Genomic DNA, 16094 nt, shown 5'->3' with positions numbered 1-16094 from the left:
CTCACAATGCTGAGTGAATAATTTACAGATGAAGTTTGTCTTTTTCTCGCATTTATATTTGCCATTTCAAAAATCTTTGCTGAATAATTTATCAAAATAAGCCTTTTTCTTTAGTTCTTTTCTGAGGAGGTGGTAGGAAAAGTTTCTGCTGCCTAATTGGAGGTTCCCAGAATCAACTTTCTCCTGCAAATACACGCCAATTTTGTGAATATTTGCTGCAACTTGAGCGAGTTAGTTCTTAAAAACTTTATGTTCTGATGAATGTTTCTCCCAGGAAAGTTCCCTTTTCAATATTTGCGGAAAACACACAAAGGACAAGGACACAGTTGAAGTCTCTTCATTTGCAATCATATTTGAATATTCATCATGCATATTTTAATATTCACCCATTTTCTGCTCGTGTGAATGCAGCAATGTCTGTTTTAAGGTAGAATACATCTGTGGGGATTGGTTTTGTTATCAGAAACATTAACGTTGGGAAAAATTAGTGCAAGGTTTGGCCAGCAGAAATCCTACTCCCTGACTGAGGCCTTAAATAAACTCATAAATCCCAGAGGTTGGCTTCCTTCCCTGACGGGGCGGCACAAATAAGGAGTATTATGCTCAGATATGCATGGTGTGTGAATGTTTTAAGGGCCACCGTGACCCCGCAGGTGCCGTTGGAGCTGAGCTGGGGCTGTATGGGATGCGTTTGGAAATGTCCCCTTTGGGTGGACCACTTCTCATCACACACGGCACTCGGCAAACTCAGATCCTGAGGTGTTTAAAGGAAGGCGAGGATGAAAAGCACTTGAACCCAGTCAGAAAGAAATTAATTTTCCATTTGAAACCAGTGCTGCTGAGTACCATTCCCTCTCTTCTCTGCTCGGCGGCACTTCTCTCCATTCATCTGGTGCCTGTCGACAACTCTTCAGATTGTCTTATGGGGAAATTTCCTCCTACATGTTACTTGAACATTTTTTTTCCCTATCTCGATAAATGGTGTTGCCAGCAAAGATTACTTCTTTTCAGGGCTGGCAAACCCTGATGGTTTATTGGGAATGCAACTGGAAAAAACAAGATAACCTTTTTTAAAAAGCATGATGGAATTAAGGGGGAAGAGAGATTCTTATCTCCCACCTAGTAGTTGCAGACAGGGGAAGTTCCTACTCTGATTATCTCCGGAGTGGGTAATTTTTCTTAGTGGACCTGGTGATTAAATACTTCGCTGAAAAGCATGAGTGTCACGGGCCCGCTGGCTTCCCAAGGTTGCTGTCACTGGCACGTGGAGGAACATCCCCACTGTCACCTCATGAGCGGTGCAGGCTGTCCCCTCCGATGGAGTGGTGGAGGAGATGACTTCTGTCCACCTGATGGTGGTGGCGTGGTGGGGAACTCGACACCTCTGACTTCATTATTTTTACATGCTGTGTGCTTGGTTCCCATAGAAAGAAACTCTTCCCATTTGGCTTCTCTTTGAAGGTACAGACGTTCTTACCTCCAAAGTGTCTTCACCACTCCTCAGTGTGCTTTCAGACTGTGTCAACCACCATGATGCTAAAGACTGTCCGGCTGCCTCTGCTGATGGTTTTGGTGCAGTAGCTTTTGGTACAGGAGCAGCATTTTGCATACCTGAGATCTTTTCAGATCCTCTCTAGATCTAAGCTTACTTGTAGTTTAGTTTGTTTGAAAACAATGAGAATTGCATTGGTGGAACAATCCACGTGTTTGTAATCTCTACTGAATAACTGCTTTCTTGTAGGTGCTGTTGGTCTTACAGATGTTGAGCAAAGTCAATGAAGTAAGGTACCCCCCTGCACAGAAGTTCAAACCCAAGTGGGAATCCCCACAGCAAAAGTGATTTTTCTCAAACCAGTAGAAACTTTTAAAATTAGCTCAGTTTATTCTGGTTCTTCGGTGTTTGGGGAGGTGTGTGTGGAGGGTGGGGGTAGTATGGCATTTTTTTTAACTGGTACGAAATCAGCAGTATTGAAAGTTAAGTAGTTTTTCGACGTGCTTTGTCTCCTAAGTGGAATTTCTTAATTATTTATGTAGCCCTGATTTGTTATTGATGGAGGAAGTATTCAGAGATATCTACTGTGATCTCTTTCTGGAGATGTCATACACACCCTCCCAAAATAACCTATTTTCATCAGCAGATAATTCATCTACTGTTTCAAAGTATAATCTCAAACTCTCGATACCTTGTTTTATTTCTTACTCAATTGTTTCAAATATCCCTTAATCTACTGCTATACTTGCTTATTCATGTATTCATTGATCTGTACTGGGAAATACCTTGTTGAAGAAGTTATTGCTCACTATAATCGCAGGATAGTACCTATATACTGGGGGAGGGAGAAGGAAAAGTTACTTGTCGAGTTTATTGTAACTCATCGGAGTCAGCATGAAACACCGTAAAAGATTTGATTTCCAAAACCAGGTGAGTGCCTGTCCCCCAGACTCTGCCCAGTTGAAGAAGTAACCGGCCACACTGATGACTGAAAATCTCGCCCGGAGGATCAGTACGAGGTGACAGGATACTCTGGCTGCAAACATGGGCTAGAGAATCTGCTTCTTACTTGTCGGAGAGTACGGGAGGGGAGATGCACAGTGCTGCAGCTCTTAGCTTAGTCCTGTGTCAGTAATATAAATATAGAAATGTTTTCTGGTTTTCCTGCCGGATCCCTAGCGGGGTTGCTGGGAGGAGGAGGAGAACAGATGTGCATCTGAACTGACTTCTGGTGAATCAGCACATTCACCTTGGACACCATCCTGACCTTCAGAATTTCGGGGAAGAGCAATCAGTCCTGACAAGAGGTTTCTTTAGGACTTTTAGATTGTGTTTGTTCTCCCTCTCTCTTATTTCAATTACCTAAAAGTTTATATAATTCAGAAATTGATTTCAGTACAGCTATAGACCAGATACTGTATTTTCTTTGCTACGTAGCCCATAACTAACAAAGCAACAATTTCTTTATTGCAGGGTGAAAGCATATCTAAGAAATACGCTGTCAGTGGTATCAAGAGGAATGTGGCACGCTGCACCATCTCTGAGCATCAATACTTTCATTTATTTTCAAATAGTTTGCAGAGCAGCCGACACCTGGCGTATAGACTGTGTGCCATTAAATCAAATCGAATAAATGTCTCAAAGGGTTTTTGGAATTACTGTACCATTCAAACCCTGTACTGTCACTGTAAGGCAAAAGAAGAAACGTATGCTATTAAAATTTTCCTTAGAAGAGGCAGTTCACTCGCCCATGCACTGTTTGCATGGAACTTGCTCTGGTAAATTTAAGGTAGATGCTCTTCTGCACAGCAGTGAAGCATATCCTTAAGTCTCGCTGAAATATAGAAGACGACAGGGATTACAAGTCCTTCCTGAGGAGCCGGAACGGAACCCATTAAGGTATTGCAAGTCATGCAATTCAATGGCCCTGAAAGTATAATTTGATTGTAATTCAGGAGGTTACTAAAAGGAAATCCATACTAGGCTGGAAGATAAGCAAAAGCAAGAAGTGTGTTTACTACGAGTGGTTAAATGTGAGGCGTGTGAGTCCCTTATCTCTTTTGTCTGCAGTTTATCACCACTGAAGGCAAGTAAAAGAGGAATAATATCTAGTTCACAAGAGAAGATTGGATTAAGCTTTCCCAAAGGTATTATGGGAATTATTTCCATTTCACTCTCCTCTGGATTAGCCTAACTCCTTCAGGCTTTTCCACATCTGGAAAGAAGGTCTTGGCACATGGGAGGGAGGGGAGGATGCCCAGGGTGTTGTCCCTTCATGGAGGAATTTGCCTTTGACTTCTGTAAAGGAATTAGGAGACCTAGAAAGACCTGCCTGAGTGCAGGACTTTACCGTGGAGCTTTCTTTTTCAGATTCCTTTTTGCTATGCAAGCTTACTGCTTGGTAATGGCTGTCTTTTATAGGGGTTTACTGGAATTGTTATTTATTAGAAGAAGCCTGGGTGCTCTCGTATCTTGCTGTGGTTATGCTCGCTACCCTTCTCTGCAGCTCTAGTTTTGCTCAGTTTATGCATGTGAAGTACTTAAAAGGAATATTAGAGTGAACTTGAGGTTGCTGAGTTTATGTACTGTGATACTGAATTTTTTTCATGTTATCTCTTTGTGACTGCCTGCAACCTTGGAATAAGCCCTTTCTGAAACACAGCTAAATGAGAGGTAGGTGCAGGAAGTGTAACGCAGATCAGTGTTCCCTTGGCTGCAGACGAGCACGTGTGGATGCCTAATGTGCTGGAAGCGCCGTCTGTCCAAGGTGAAAGTACAGGCAGCGGGAGAGACCGCGCAGGCTCCTGCACGTGCATGCGAGAGACCCGCACCGCTAAATAAGAATTACTCAGACAGAGAGATAATACAGAGCACCACATGTTGGTGTTTCCGATTAACTTTCATTATATGAATCCTTAACCTTGTCCCTTAACTTTCATTGTAGGAATCAAGAGGGAAAGAGATTCCCTCTTGCTCTCTGCAGAATCCTGCCCAGCTCATTGTGAGACTTGGGAAATAGACCCAGGTTTTCTGTATTTTATTTCTGTGTGAGAAGGCACACTTGGTCCTGCTCAGGCGCAGGGAAAGGAGACTTCTACTCTTGATTTGGTGAAATGCAGTTTCTGACAATGCCTCCGTTCCACCTGTGTTACATTAATTTTAGTAGAAATGATGCAGTCTGGCTGCAATGTGGTTCTCAATCATAAGCATTTGTTTAGGCAAGGTGGGTTATCCGAGTGAAGGCTGGTTATGCAGAGGAGATGATTTTGTGCTTCATAAGTATTTACTGTCCAGATATTCCAATTTTTTCTTAGCCTTTTTCAAATATATCATAATTTGCTTTACATGCACGTGTGTGAAAAAGAGAATGCACTTACAGAATATTACGTTTTACTATTCCAGTGACAGCTTAACTTAGAAGAAGTGATGACAAATAGACACTCAACACTTTGCAGCTAATACCACGCCGTTTGCAAATGGAACAGAAGAAAACCTCTGCATCTCAGAGGCTCTGACCAGGTAACTGAGAGGAAGTTTGTAACAGCCCTTGGAGCTGAAATGAAGGGCAGCTTTCCCTGCTTTTTCATTTGTGACTCTTTCTTGCCCACGAATGGCCAGTGCTGATCAGCACAGCATCTTTCCGTTCCTGTCGGACCTTTGATTTTCAAGGAACACACGGTTCTTTTTCTAACACTTTTCTTATTTCTCTCTGATTACTGTTGTAACTGCTGCATCTTGGAGCTTCTGGGCATTGTGAGACATCTCCTAGATGTTGAATCTTGTCATTTTTGATAAATCTCTGTGAACCACAGAGCTCTGCTGAAACTGCAGCTCAGCATCCTGAAGTGCCAGTTTAATCTATTTCTAGCATTGGAAAAAAAAGGGGGGGAAGCAAAAAACCTCACAGCTTTATACCAGGAATAATGATGGGAATGAATTGGCTTTCAGAAAACAATTTAATATCTGGAGTATTGGAGGTGGCTTTTGAGTGTCATGTTTAACAGAGCCTAAGGTGGGGGAAGTGTCCTGTCGTGGCTTGTATTAAAAAAAGTAAACCTTTTTCTTATAAAAGTTCATTAAAGTGCAGTTTTATTTTACTATTTTCCAGACTGAAGCTGCAAATGGAACAGCCTTCCGCGGGAAATCCTGGGGATTGCTTTTGCCTTAGCATTGTTGGATCACTTCTTGTGTGCGTACCCTTCATATTATTTTATCTGAGCTTGTGATGTGGAGGGATTGAGTATTAATCATGACAGTAGAGAGGCCAATGGCAGCTCTTTGTAAGAGATGATTGATTACTTACCAGGAGAGCTAGAGGAAACTTTTCAAGACAAAAATGGGTGCTGGCTACCTGTTTGCCATTGGAAAGCCAGCAAAATTAAGTCTCTATGTTTTAGTCTTTTAAATTTCCCTCTGGATTCACCAGGGTAAGAGGACAAATTTCACTACTGTTTTCCTAATTCCATCTGGGCTAAGACGGTCCTTAACGCAGCAGTTGCTGTCAAATTAAATGTCAGACGAATGCCACGGAAGATGAGAATTAAAATTCGGATGCCGCGTCTGCCTGGTTCTCGGGATCAGCAGAGTTTATTTCCTCGCAGATGCTAATCAGCAGCTTCACTGGCTCTGGACGGGCTCCAGCTCTCCAAGAGGCCGTGGACAGAGTTTCTGGATGTCACCAGGGGCTGATGGTAGACAGGTCAGTGGAAAATGGTAAAGCCCGTCCTCCTGTTTCAGCCTGCTCTGTTTCTCAGGCCAGCAAATTTCATACTTATTACAGGCTGCTTAAGGACAAGCCCCTTCTTTTCACATGTTTTTACTTGTGGATTCCCTCTGTGTCTGGACATCTCTTTTTTGTGTGTTTGGGAATCACTGGTTCAAATTAAAACTATTCAGTATGATGACAAGATTCATGCCCTTTCAAAACAGCATCGCTGTTTTAGTGTTTCAGTTGTTTTGGGTTTCTCTCCAAATACTATTAGTTATCTAGAAAATCTGCAAGCGTATCAGTAAGTTTATAGAGTGCACAGAGGCACATGTAAATGTATCTATAAGTGCATTTAGGCTGGGTGTTAGGAATAAACAGGATGACCATTGTTTAGCATTCAAGTTCATCTATCTAAACTACCATTTTCATTTGTACTGTGGTTGTGACATATAAATCAATGCCCACAAAATAAAATTGCTTTGTCTAATAATCCTTTGTGCCAGGGTTATCAACAGTTCATTAGTCTTGCTTTGCATCTGTCAATAAAAGGTGCAACTGAGAAAGAGAGAGCTCAAGGGAAGAAGTGAGTATATTCTGTATGGAAAGATGTCTTCCCCTTTGGCCACCCTTTCTCTCCTTTTGATCGTAGGCTGTGTGGTGTGGTTGCAATGTACACACACGGCTTTTTTTCTTTTGAAACACCTTAGAGGACAGTGTAAAGTTTCATTTATTTCTGAAGAGCCCTAAAGGGCTCTCAAGTCTCTGAGCTGTATTCACACCAGGAAAACGCACATGAAAGAAACTTCCACAAGATCGGTAATTATTTTAGCTGTCTTTTGGGCTTTGCCACTCATCCAAAAAGCACTCGTGCAAAGGCAAGTTGTCCCTTCCTGGCTAGAAATCAGTGTGCCTCTGACCAAGATGACCGCGTGCTACATGGTAACTAATGAGTGCCCCTTCCTGGGCCGTCTAGGTGCTCCTCACTCATTACCCTGGTTTATGTAGCTTGACATGAGAGATTGGATGTTATCCCAGCAAGGTGGCATGGCTTCAGGTGATGATATTTCACTCATATAATCTTGCCAAGTTCATCTTAGCAGCACTTCGTGATCTGGTTCCTCTCGAGCTGCGTTGCTAAACTCTACACAAGGTGCCAGAGACAATGTATGTATACCCTTATGTGTCAAAGTTGACCAAACAAAACTTCAGCACACCCTTGGTAGTTACAGCTTCTTATCAATTAATTAGAACTCCGCGCAGTTTGACAAGGAGGTCAACAAATAAATCGTGGCATTAGTTAGATACAAAATAATTAGTTGATGGCTCCTGGGATGACACTTGATTTCTTTCACCACGATCATTATATAGTTACAGCAAGTTTTACTAATGATCAGCATGCAATAGTTTCAAAATCCATCAAACTGGTAGATGTTGAGTGGTGGAGCAAAACATCTGCATCACCAAGGTGTTTGGAAGTCCCGGTCTCCTGCGGCAGTGGTGTGTGCGACAGGAGCCATGGCTGGGTGCGCTTGGTTGGGTACAAAGGGGATTTGTGGTCACGGAGGGACTTCCCGTGGTTACTTGGAGGTTGAGCTAGGAGGTGCAGTAGCACGGTGGTGCCCATCGTCCTGCAGCTGAGAAGGCTCTGCAGGCAGGAGGCTGGGTAGGTAGCTGGAGACTGGAGCTCCACCATGACCCTACGGTGAGGGTACATGAGTCAATTCAAGCACATCTAAGAGAAGCAGAGAGTTTATGTAGCCCCATAAAGTGATTGCAAAGACCTCAAGGGAAATGTAGAGTTTATTCTGAAAAAAGCAGCTAAGTGAGACAAAACCCTCTGGCCTTCTGGTATGCTAGAAACAAGTTTTTGAACATATATGTACCATATGTAGGTAGCCGAGTAGACCAAGTGAACAGTTCTGATGGAAGAACTATTTGTCAGCATATTGTTTCAATTAATTTTTTTCATAAAAGCCTTTTGATTTCTTCAGATTTTACTGTTAGAAGAACATCAATCATAGTTTTGGGTAATTCTGGTGCAAGAAAATTTTTCTTCCAATTTATTTCCTTTTCCTGTTTGCCGCAGGAAAAAGAACAGAAGATTGAAAAGTTATAATGTCTTCAGAATAAAAAAATATTTTCCTATACCCTTTGTTTCCACAATGTACTGCTGAAAATGACAAACAGGAAAAAAATAAAAAATTTGCAAACTGAAAAAAAATAATTTCTTTTGGAATTTCTCACAAGATATGTTTGCCTTTTTTGAAAAGTCAGTCTTATTCATAGGTAAGTTAGAAAAGTGATCTCGTACTGCTAGGCTACAGTTGAACAAAAAAGATTTATATATAAAGGACTGAGCGATTTTAAACTTCTTGTGTTGCGGTACTCTCTATCAATATTTCATCATAAGAAGTCGGCGTAGAGACTTTGAGTCTTGCTTTGTTGGCGCAGGTAAGCTGTCTCTCTGTTAGAGTGTCGTTCTTCCATGGTTTTCTCTGCTGATAGAAGTTAGCAAGGGGAATGAAAAGGGACGAATGCTCATAGCTATCCAGAAGAACAAGGAGAAAATGAAGGAAGTTTAGTTCCTTTTGAAATGACATCTCTTCCCTTCTGGCAGCAGGAGTCCCTGCAAGCCCCAAGTGTGTGTCCCGCGATTCGTGCACCTACTGACTCCAAGGTGCCGAGAGGGACATCACCGTGGGCAAATGCACCCACCATGGGCAGATACTGCCCACGACCGCCTTCTCTTGCCATTGCCTGCCTTTCACTCTGCCACATTCAAAGTAGTTTCATTAGCAAGTGATGCTCTGGGCTTGTGAGGAACGCTTGAAAATCTGTATTCATGAGAATTAATGATCAGACATTTCTAATCTTTCCTCTGCTCCAGGCCAAATGCAGATGTTATTCAGAAAGATTATCCAGTAGAGTCAGCTTAAACCGAGCTTTCCTCAACTCTCCTAGATTTTTTGGAATAAAACCTCTCTGCTGCCTTTGCCCCACCAAAGTAACCAATGTTGTCCCCAGAGCTGCACCATAGTGCCACATGGTCGGCTGACAGCGAGAGGCAAGACTAAGCAATGGAAAAACAGGGCAGTTAGAAGGTAAGAGGATATTTGGCACATTTATTCACTGTCTGCTCCTTGCAGAGCTCTTCCAAAGCCTGACTGCAGCTCTGACTGTCACACTGTGTTTGAAGACCAGATCCAAGAAATGACTCAGGGCCCATCTGTGTTGCCAAATAACTTCACTCCGTTGTTTGCTCCCGGTCTTCACCGTCTGACTGTCCGTGCTGGATGCCGTTTTGAAGTGACCCAGCCAGCTCCCTCCAAGAGGAAACTCTCCAGGGCTGCTGTCACAGATGCAGTGGGTATTCTCATCGTCGTGCTGTCTCGCAGCTCTGATGAGCTGTGAAACATCCCTGGTATCATCTCGGCTATCTTGGACCGATGTCGCCATTCTGCCGTAGGACGGCCTTATGCATCCCAGCGGGCATGCAGTGCGGATGAGGCCATCTCACCCAACTCCTCATCAGCTAGTCCTGAGCAATGCTCTTGAGTCCTGTAGGCCAAAGAGGGAAGAAATTGTTCGAGGCTGGACTGATGAGCGTTCAGCAGGGGCAGTTTGCTCTGACCGTGCGGCGTGGCTGTGCCCATCGCGGGGAGCTGCCTTAGTTGGGAGTAACGCACGGTTTAGTAACAATTTGAAATTTGCAGCATACTGTGAAGGTAACTTCGTATGGGAATGCACAGCTATGTTATTTTTTTCTAGTTTTATCGACAAATATAGCCTTTCTTAACAGCCTTCCTACCCTTTTGCTTCGCAATTTATTTTTGAATGTGTTATAAATAGCCAGTGCTCTAGATCTGGGTCCGTTCCCTAGGGAAATAAGTGCATGCCACTTATATATATATTAGAGGTTAAATTCTTCCCTGTCTTATATTCACTGAGTATAACATTAGGGGAGGTGTAAGGCAGGAAAGAACTTGATACTGTGTACCGAAAGTAATTGAGAGAATTACACCACTTGCATTTTTAGAAACCTTATTATAAGGTCAATTTATTTTGTCAAATGACCAGTAATTAATTTTACAGAAGATGTTAAAGAGAGTAAACTCTGCACTCTCTGCTCTGACTCGGACCTTGACATTAAAAGTACAAGACTTGAGCGTGCTGGGCTTTCAAAGATAGGCTCAGTGCTGGCTGAGTGACGTGTCGTGGTGAAGGAGGCGGCAGGGCGGGGGGAGAGAGGCCTGAGCTTCCTTCGAATCAGCCGGGCAAGGAGCCGGCAGCTCCAGCCGTGCCACAGCCCAGCATGGCGCACGCTGCGGTCCCTCACCAGAAGCTGGCCAGTGCACCTTGCTGGTGCGGTGCCTTTCTTTTTGTGCCTCTGGTCCCCCAAAGGTTACGAAGAGGGATTCTCCATGCTGGGTGAAAGACAAAGTATGAGGGATGCATGTAATTACATGGCAATTCAGTTGTTTTTTTCCAGAAACGCTAACTGGCAGCTACTCATCCAGCACAAGCCACTCTGTGTTTCTTCTCCACCATCTGCCGTGGTTGCCCTCTTCTCTGCCTACTTGTGACAGAATTGTCTTTTTCTCCATCCTGCTAAGCTTCCTGGACAACTGATCCCCCTTGTGCCACTGCTGGACAGTGTCACAAGGCTGCTGAGAAGACGTGACCTGGAGGTATGAATGCTGACCAAGTTACCTTCCCACTGACACTTTGGTTTAGCTCCTCAGAAATCTCTCTTGATTCTAACAAAGAAACCAAACAAAGTGAGGTTTGAAGAAACTGTGATCTGTTTTGTGCGCTGGTGAGACAAAATCCGTCTCCTCGCTGGCTGTGGGAATTGTATTCCAAAATTCACAGCAGTAGACTCCTTTCATACTGCTGATGTATGGAATTTATTCCTTTCCCATAATGAAAAATGTTTAGATACAGGTGAAAAAAACCTTCAACCTGTTTTGACCCTGTGGAAGGTCAAAAGAAAAACCCAACTGATTTAACACAGCCTTTTTTTTTTTTTTTTTTTTTTTTTGTTTTGTTTGGAAGGATGCTATTCATCCTTTGGTTTAACAATCCAGCATAGAAGATAACAGCATGACTCGAGCCAAGGAGAAGAGTGGAGAGAGTGAATAACGACAGCACAAATCAGCAGTAAAGCAGCAGTCTGCTGCAGCACCTGTACAGAAAGCCCGAGGCCAGCGAGGAAAGTAGCAGAAAGATTGCAGTGGGAAAAGGCATGGGGAGCACCATATGCACCGAGCACCAAAAGGCTGAGAACAGCATTTTAAGCTGTCCTAAAGATGGGGGGGGAAATGTCTCTGTCCTTGAGTAAGGGCAAAGAGAGAGAGGAATTTTTGAAGGTAGGCAGTTTAAGACCATACTTTTACTGCTAGGCAAGTGCAGCGTTGCTTTTATTTAAAATACAGCGTGTTGATGCTAATGAGGCACCGTAGATGCTCACAGGGCTGCAGATAGGAATCTAGCACGGCTGCTGGGGCTTTCTTCATAAAGTAAGTATTGATATGGTTGCATGAAGTTTACAATAAAAAGCAATCCATTAGTCAAGCCAGCAAATTAACCACTTTGAATGCAAATTAGGAAGAGCTGTTTTGCTTTCTTCACTGTGTTCTTGTTTTAGATGGGGTTTGATGCAGAAATTGTTTAAAGCAGGAATATAGTTAAATAAAATTCTCAAAATAGCCTCTGCTATTACTATTAGGATGTTTACAATCTATGTACTGCTAGATTTTTCTACTAAATGTATTTTGTTCCTAATTTTGAATTTCCCTAATCTGCTGAGTCTGTTCCACTTGAGATAAAATAGAAGAAAATGTATTGTGTGAAATCCAGACACGGTGTTAAAGCCATCCCACGGGATGCAGGGTTAAGGCCCCTTGGCCAAATCAGGAGGCAGTACATTACTGTCTTCGTAAATCTCAGGATTTTTTCCCTGCTTTTTGTTTTAAATGAATACTCGTGGAAGAGGAAGGATGATGGGCCACTTAACTGACTTGCTTTGGTACCTAAGTCAGGGAGAGAATTCATGGCAGAGGCTCCCAGAGATGTTGGACAGATAACCTCCTGGTCAGAGATGGCAGCTTCCCAGGATTTTGGTCTGGGTCAGCTTACCTCCTCCTTCAGGTCTCTTCCTTTAATAAGAACATAAAATGAGGTCTTTTGAATGACTTAAGTGCTTGGCTTCTATTTTTGCTTGGTCAATATATTACTTTTTGAGCGTAGAGCTGAAAGCTGGTGTTGAGTTTGCTGACATCAGCGGGGGTGGGAAGCAGCCAGGTGCCCCTGATGTTAAAGGCATCGACAGCCTGGAGCCAGGCAGGACACAAGGGCTTGGCTGGAGGAGCTCTACCAGAGTCCCACAGCTTTACAATCCATTTACTGGTGGCTGCAAGATGTTTTGTATAGATTCCTTTTCTTCTTACCTACATATGAACACATACAGATCAATCAACGGAGCTTGAAAATCTTCCTGGTTCTTTTATGAACGTTCTGCTTTGTTATTCCTTTCATGTGTTTTGCACAGAACGAGCCAACACCAAGAAAGTATAACTTATTGTGGATGATCAGAAACACCTTTTTTCCCCTCTTCTTTCAAAAGGCAGTACACATAAATTGAATGTTGTCTGTACACAGGGTTGCCGTTTTCCATATATAACCAAGGTGTCATGCAGCTTATTATTTCATCATGTTCAGGAAAAGAAATCAGTGTCAACAACCAAGGCTTGTGACTGTCATTGGTTTTATTAAAAGCAAAAACGTTTGATCTTTTGAAGAACGAAAAAAAAAATCAGCTCCTGTATTTTTTAAAATACTTTGCAATTGGTCTTATCTAAAAGCATCAAAAAGTGAAAAATCTAATGTGACATTATACATTCTAGTGGCCCTTAATAGCCAGTCACTCCACCAATTTTTCTAAGTTTATCTTTAATCTACTACTCCCAAACTAATTAAGGCCTGAATGCCTTTGGACTGATTTTCATTTTGTCTTGAGTTATTGTGACATCTTTACTACAAATTCTTTTTCAGTCTAATTAAATTCCTGCAGCATAAATGTCATTATTAATATCATCACCTTTGGTAGACTAACTTTGCCTTGGTCTCCTGATAACTGTGCGTTGTAGGCTACCTCCCCTTCTTCCTGGTGAATATTTGAAAAGTTTGGCTTGAAGTAGGAACATCTCGAGGCTTAGCATAGACAGAATCCATTCATATAAATATATTAATTCAAATTGGTGGGGGTTTATTAAAAAATCTCATAGTTATGCTATTATATTAGTTTTCAGAAGAATATTTCAAAACTAATTTAAAACTTTTCTTTTGCTCTTCAAAAATCATTCCAGGATGCTAAGAATTCTAATAATTTGAGGATTAAAAGTAACTCCCGCTTACATAGCAAAAACTTCCAATCGAATAATTACTGCAGGTGGAAGGGAGACTCACTAGAAGAATAGGTGTGGGACAGCAGAGGACTGCCAAAAATGAGTATTCGTTTCCTCAACTCAACAGAAGCTCTTCTGTGGGCTCTCTGCAGAGGACAGGACACAGTTCCAGGAATGCTGGGAGCCCAGCGTAGGACTAGTAGGTGAGTCCTTTTCTCCTTAGCAGGTAAATATAAAAAAAGAACTACCATGAAAAAAAGAACTGAGGTGAAAATTTCATAATCTGTCTATTAGTTCAGCTGACATTATCTTGATGACGTTTTGTTAATCGTGAATTTAATAATGATCTTTTTAGCTCTAAATCCATCAGTCGGTAACACAGAGATTTTCTGAAGGGCACAGGTAACTGAATTACCTTTTCTGGGAGGTGTAAATCAACAAATTGATTCCTAGTCTAAAATATGGATTAATTTATTAAGGTGAAGTTTTGATCTTTGATCTCTCAAAGTTTTGATGAGCATTAGTGGTATTAGGATTGCAGGTCCAGGCATCCAGAACAATCTATTACGTTAATAGGCAGTGAGGGTTTGAGATTGATTGCTATAATCACAGCATGAAAGCTGAAATTTGTTTTGTAGATACAGATAACTGGGCCAGATTCCGGCACAACTGCAGAGATGGCGTGCTACTACAAAAATTGCTAAAGTTCTGATGGACTAAAACGGAGAATAAAATGCTATTCAAAAATGGTGGGACTCGTATGATTTTTGAGTCTAATGAAATAGTCCTAAATTATTTTTCGCGAGCCCCTACGAGTTTAGGCAAGCCTGAATAAGTGTAGGAGGGCTATTAACTTTGTATGGGCTCTATAGCACAACATACGTCAGCCCCTTGAGAAGCCGTGATGCACAGTAGCATCCCGGTCTGTGTTGGGATGATATAATTAATGAAGTTTTCTGTAATCTTCAAATCGAAGCAGAGAGAAGTAGAAAGCTTGCTGCCACTGTGAGATCCTCCCTCCCACCCTGTATTTCTCCTGACCCCAGGGATGCTCCGGGGGTTTCGACTGGTGTTGCACCAGCCCTGCAGGCAGAGGCTGTGCCCACCGAAGCAGCGCTGTAACAGGTGGCCAAAACCTCTCCAAAGACTGATTAAATTGCCAAGCTAATGTACTGAAGAAAGTGCACTTCAATAATTAAATTGCTCCGATGCAATTGCTACTTTCTACAATATTTTTTTTTTTTTGCATTCTTGCTTATATTTTGACTATCTTTGAAGAAGTCCACACTTCAGAGCTTCCTTGGTGCTCCCTGAATTTTATATGTGAGCCCTTGATGCCATTCCCTTCTCTGGATGGAGAGGGAGAGGGGTATCTCGTGAGCCTTTGAAAGCCTGGTCCTGAGACATCAAGTGTAGCAGACGGTCCCAACCCACCCCCTCAGCTCAGAAATCCTCTGGTCTGATTTTAAACACGGTGCGGTGGCTTATCTGCTAAATAAAATCTAAATGAGAAATGTTGATACTTAATGAAATATAAGTTTGGGGATTTGAAATAAGAAAGCTGCTGTCACTGCTTTAATTTATTAGGGGAGAGTTATGTGCAGATGGTATATACAGAGTTATTTCCTGACTGTACTCCAAAGTAAGTTGATTTGTGGTTTAATGACTTTTATCAAAATGAAATAAGCATTTGATCTTTGGATTTGATCTGGCTATGTCTGCAGCTGCTACACCACTACAGCAATTACTTCCAAACTGGGCTTTTTGCCCAGGCAAATGGAGTTCGTCCTTGTTTCATGTCTCATTGACTGTCCTGATAATACACACAGTGGTACTGTAGGTTTTTTCTTTCCTCTAAATTTGACAGGTGTGGATGTAGTAAGAGAGTAATTCCCTTTTTTTTCAGTATTGTTTTATTATAATACATTTGCTGCAACTGGTTAATTTTATCTTGAAGCTGCTCCTAACTAAACTTTAGTAGAAGAATGTGTAATTTTCCCTACATAATCCTGCTATGCCCTTTTTATAGAGAAACAAGAAATTCATTTATGAATTCTAAATCGGGGAACCCTCGTGGTAATCTTCACATCTGTCTGTGTGGTTTAGGGATGAAGTTGTAGTGATACGTCGTACACCCATGCTGGACTAAAATCCTCTCCTCATGTAGTTCCAGGGAAGGCAATAGAGTTATACTAGGAATAAATGTCCCTCCTCGTATCCATTTACACTACTGGCTAATCAATTACTTGCAGAATGAAATTGTGGTGCCTTAAGAGAAGCAATTCTTTTTCTGGGACAATGCTTCTTTAGTTACTCTCCAGGACAAGATTTCCCAAAGTTTGGCCCCGAAAGCTCCTAGGGAGTGATTGTCGTTAAGATTAACGGTCCTCGGGGCTTGGTGCTGCCAGCTGTGACTTTTCCTGAGCAGCCCCAGCTCACGCCAGCCGCGTTAGTGACCAGGGTGTGGGAGAGGGCAGTTAACGCCATG

The 16094-nt window shown here is 42.2% G+C and overlaps 1 long non-coding RNA gene across 1 annotated transcript; it reads left to right on the top strand.

Annotated features, from left to right (window-relative positions):
* The first annotated feature begins 2971 nt into the window (after positions 1–2971).
* On the top strand, positions 2972–5947 carry LOC141749371 (uncharacterized). Its single transcript, XR_012589343.1, has 3 exons — positions 2972–3391; positions 4895–5011; positions 5601–5947. It is a non-coding gene; the product is annotated as an uncharacterized LOC141749371 (long non-coding RNA).
* The last annotated feature ends 10147 nt before the right edge of the window (positions 5948–16094 follow it).

The sequence above is a fragment of the Larus michahellis genome, chromosome 10, assembly GCF_964199755.1.
Source record: "Larus michahellis chromosome 10, bLarMic1.1, whole genome shotgun sequence".
NCBI classification, from domain to species: domain Eukaryota; kingdom Metazoa; phylum Chordata; class Aves; order Charadriiformes; family Laridae; genus Larus; species Larus michahellis.
The sequence above is the reverse complement of the archived record's forward strand: the minus strand, read 5'-3'. Positions and strand labels throughout refer to the sequence as shown.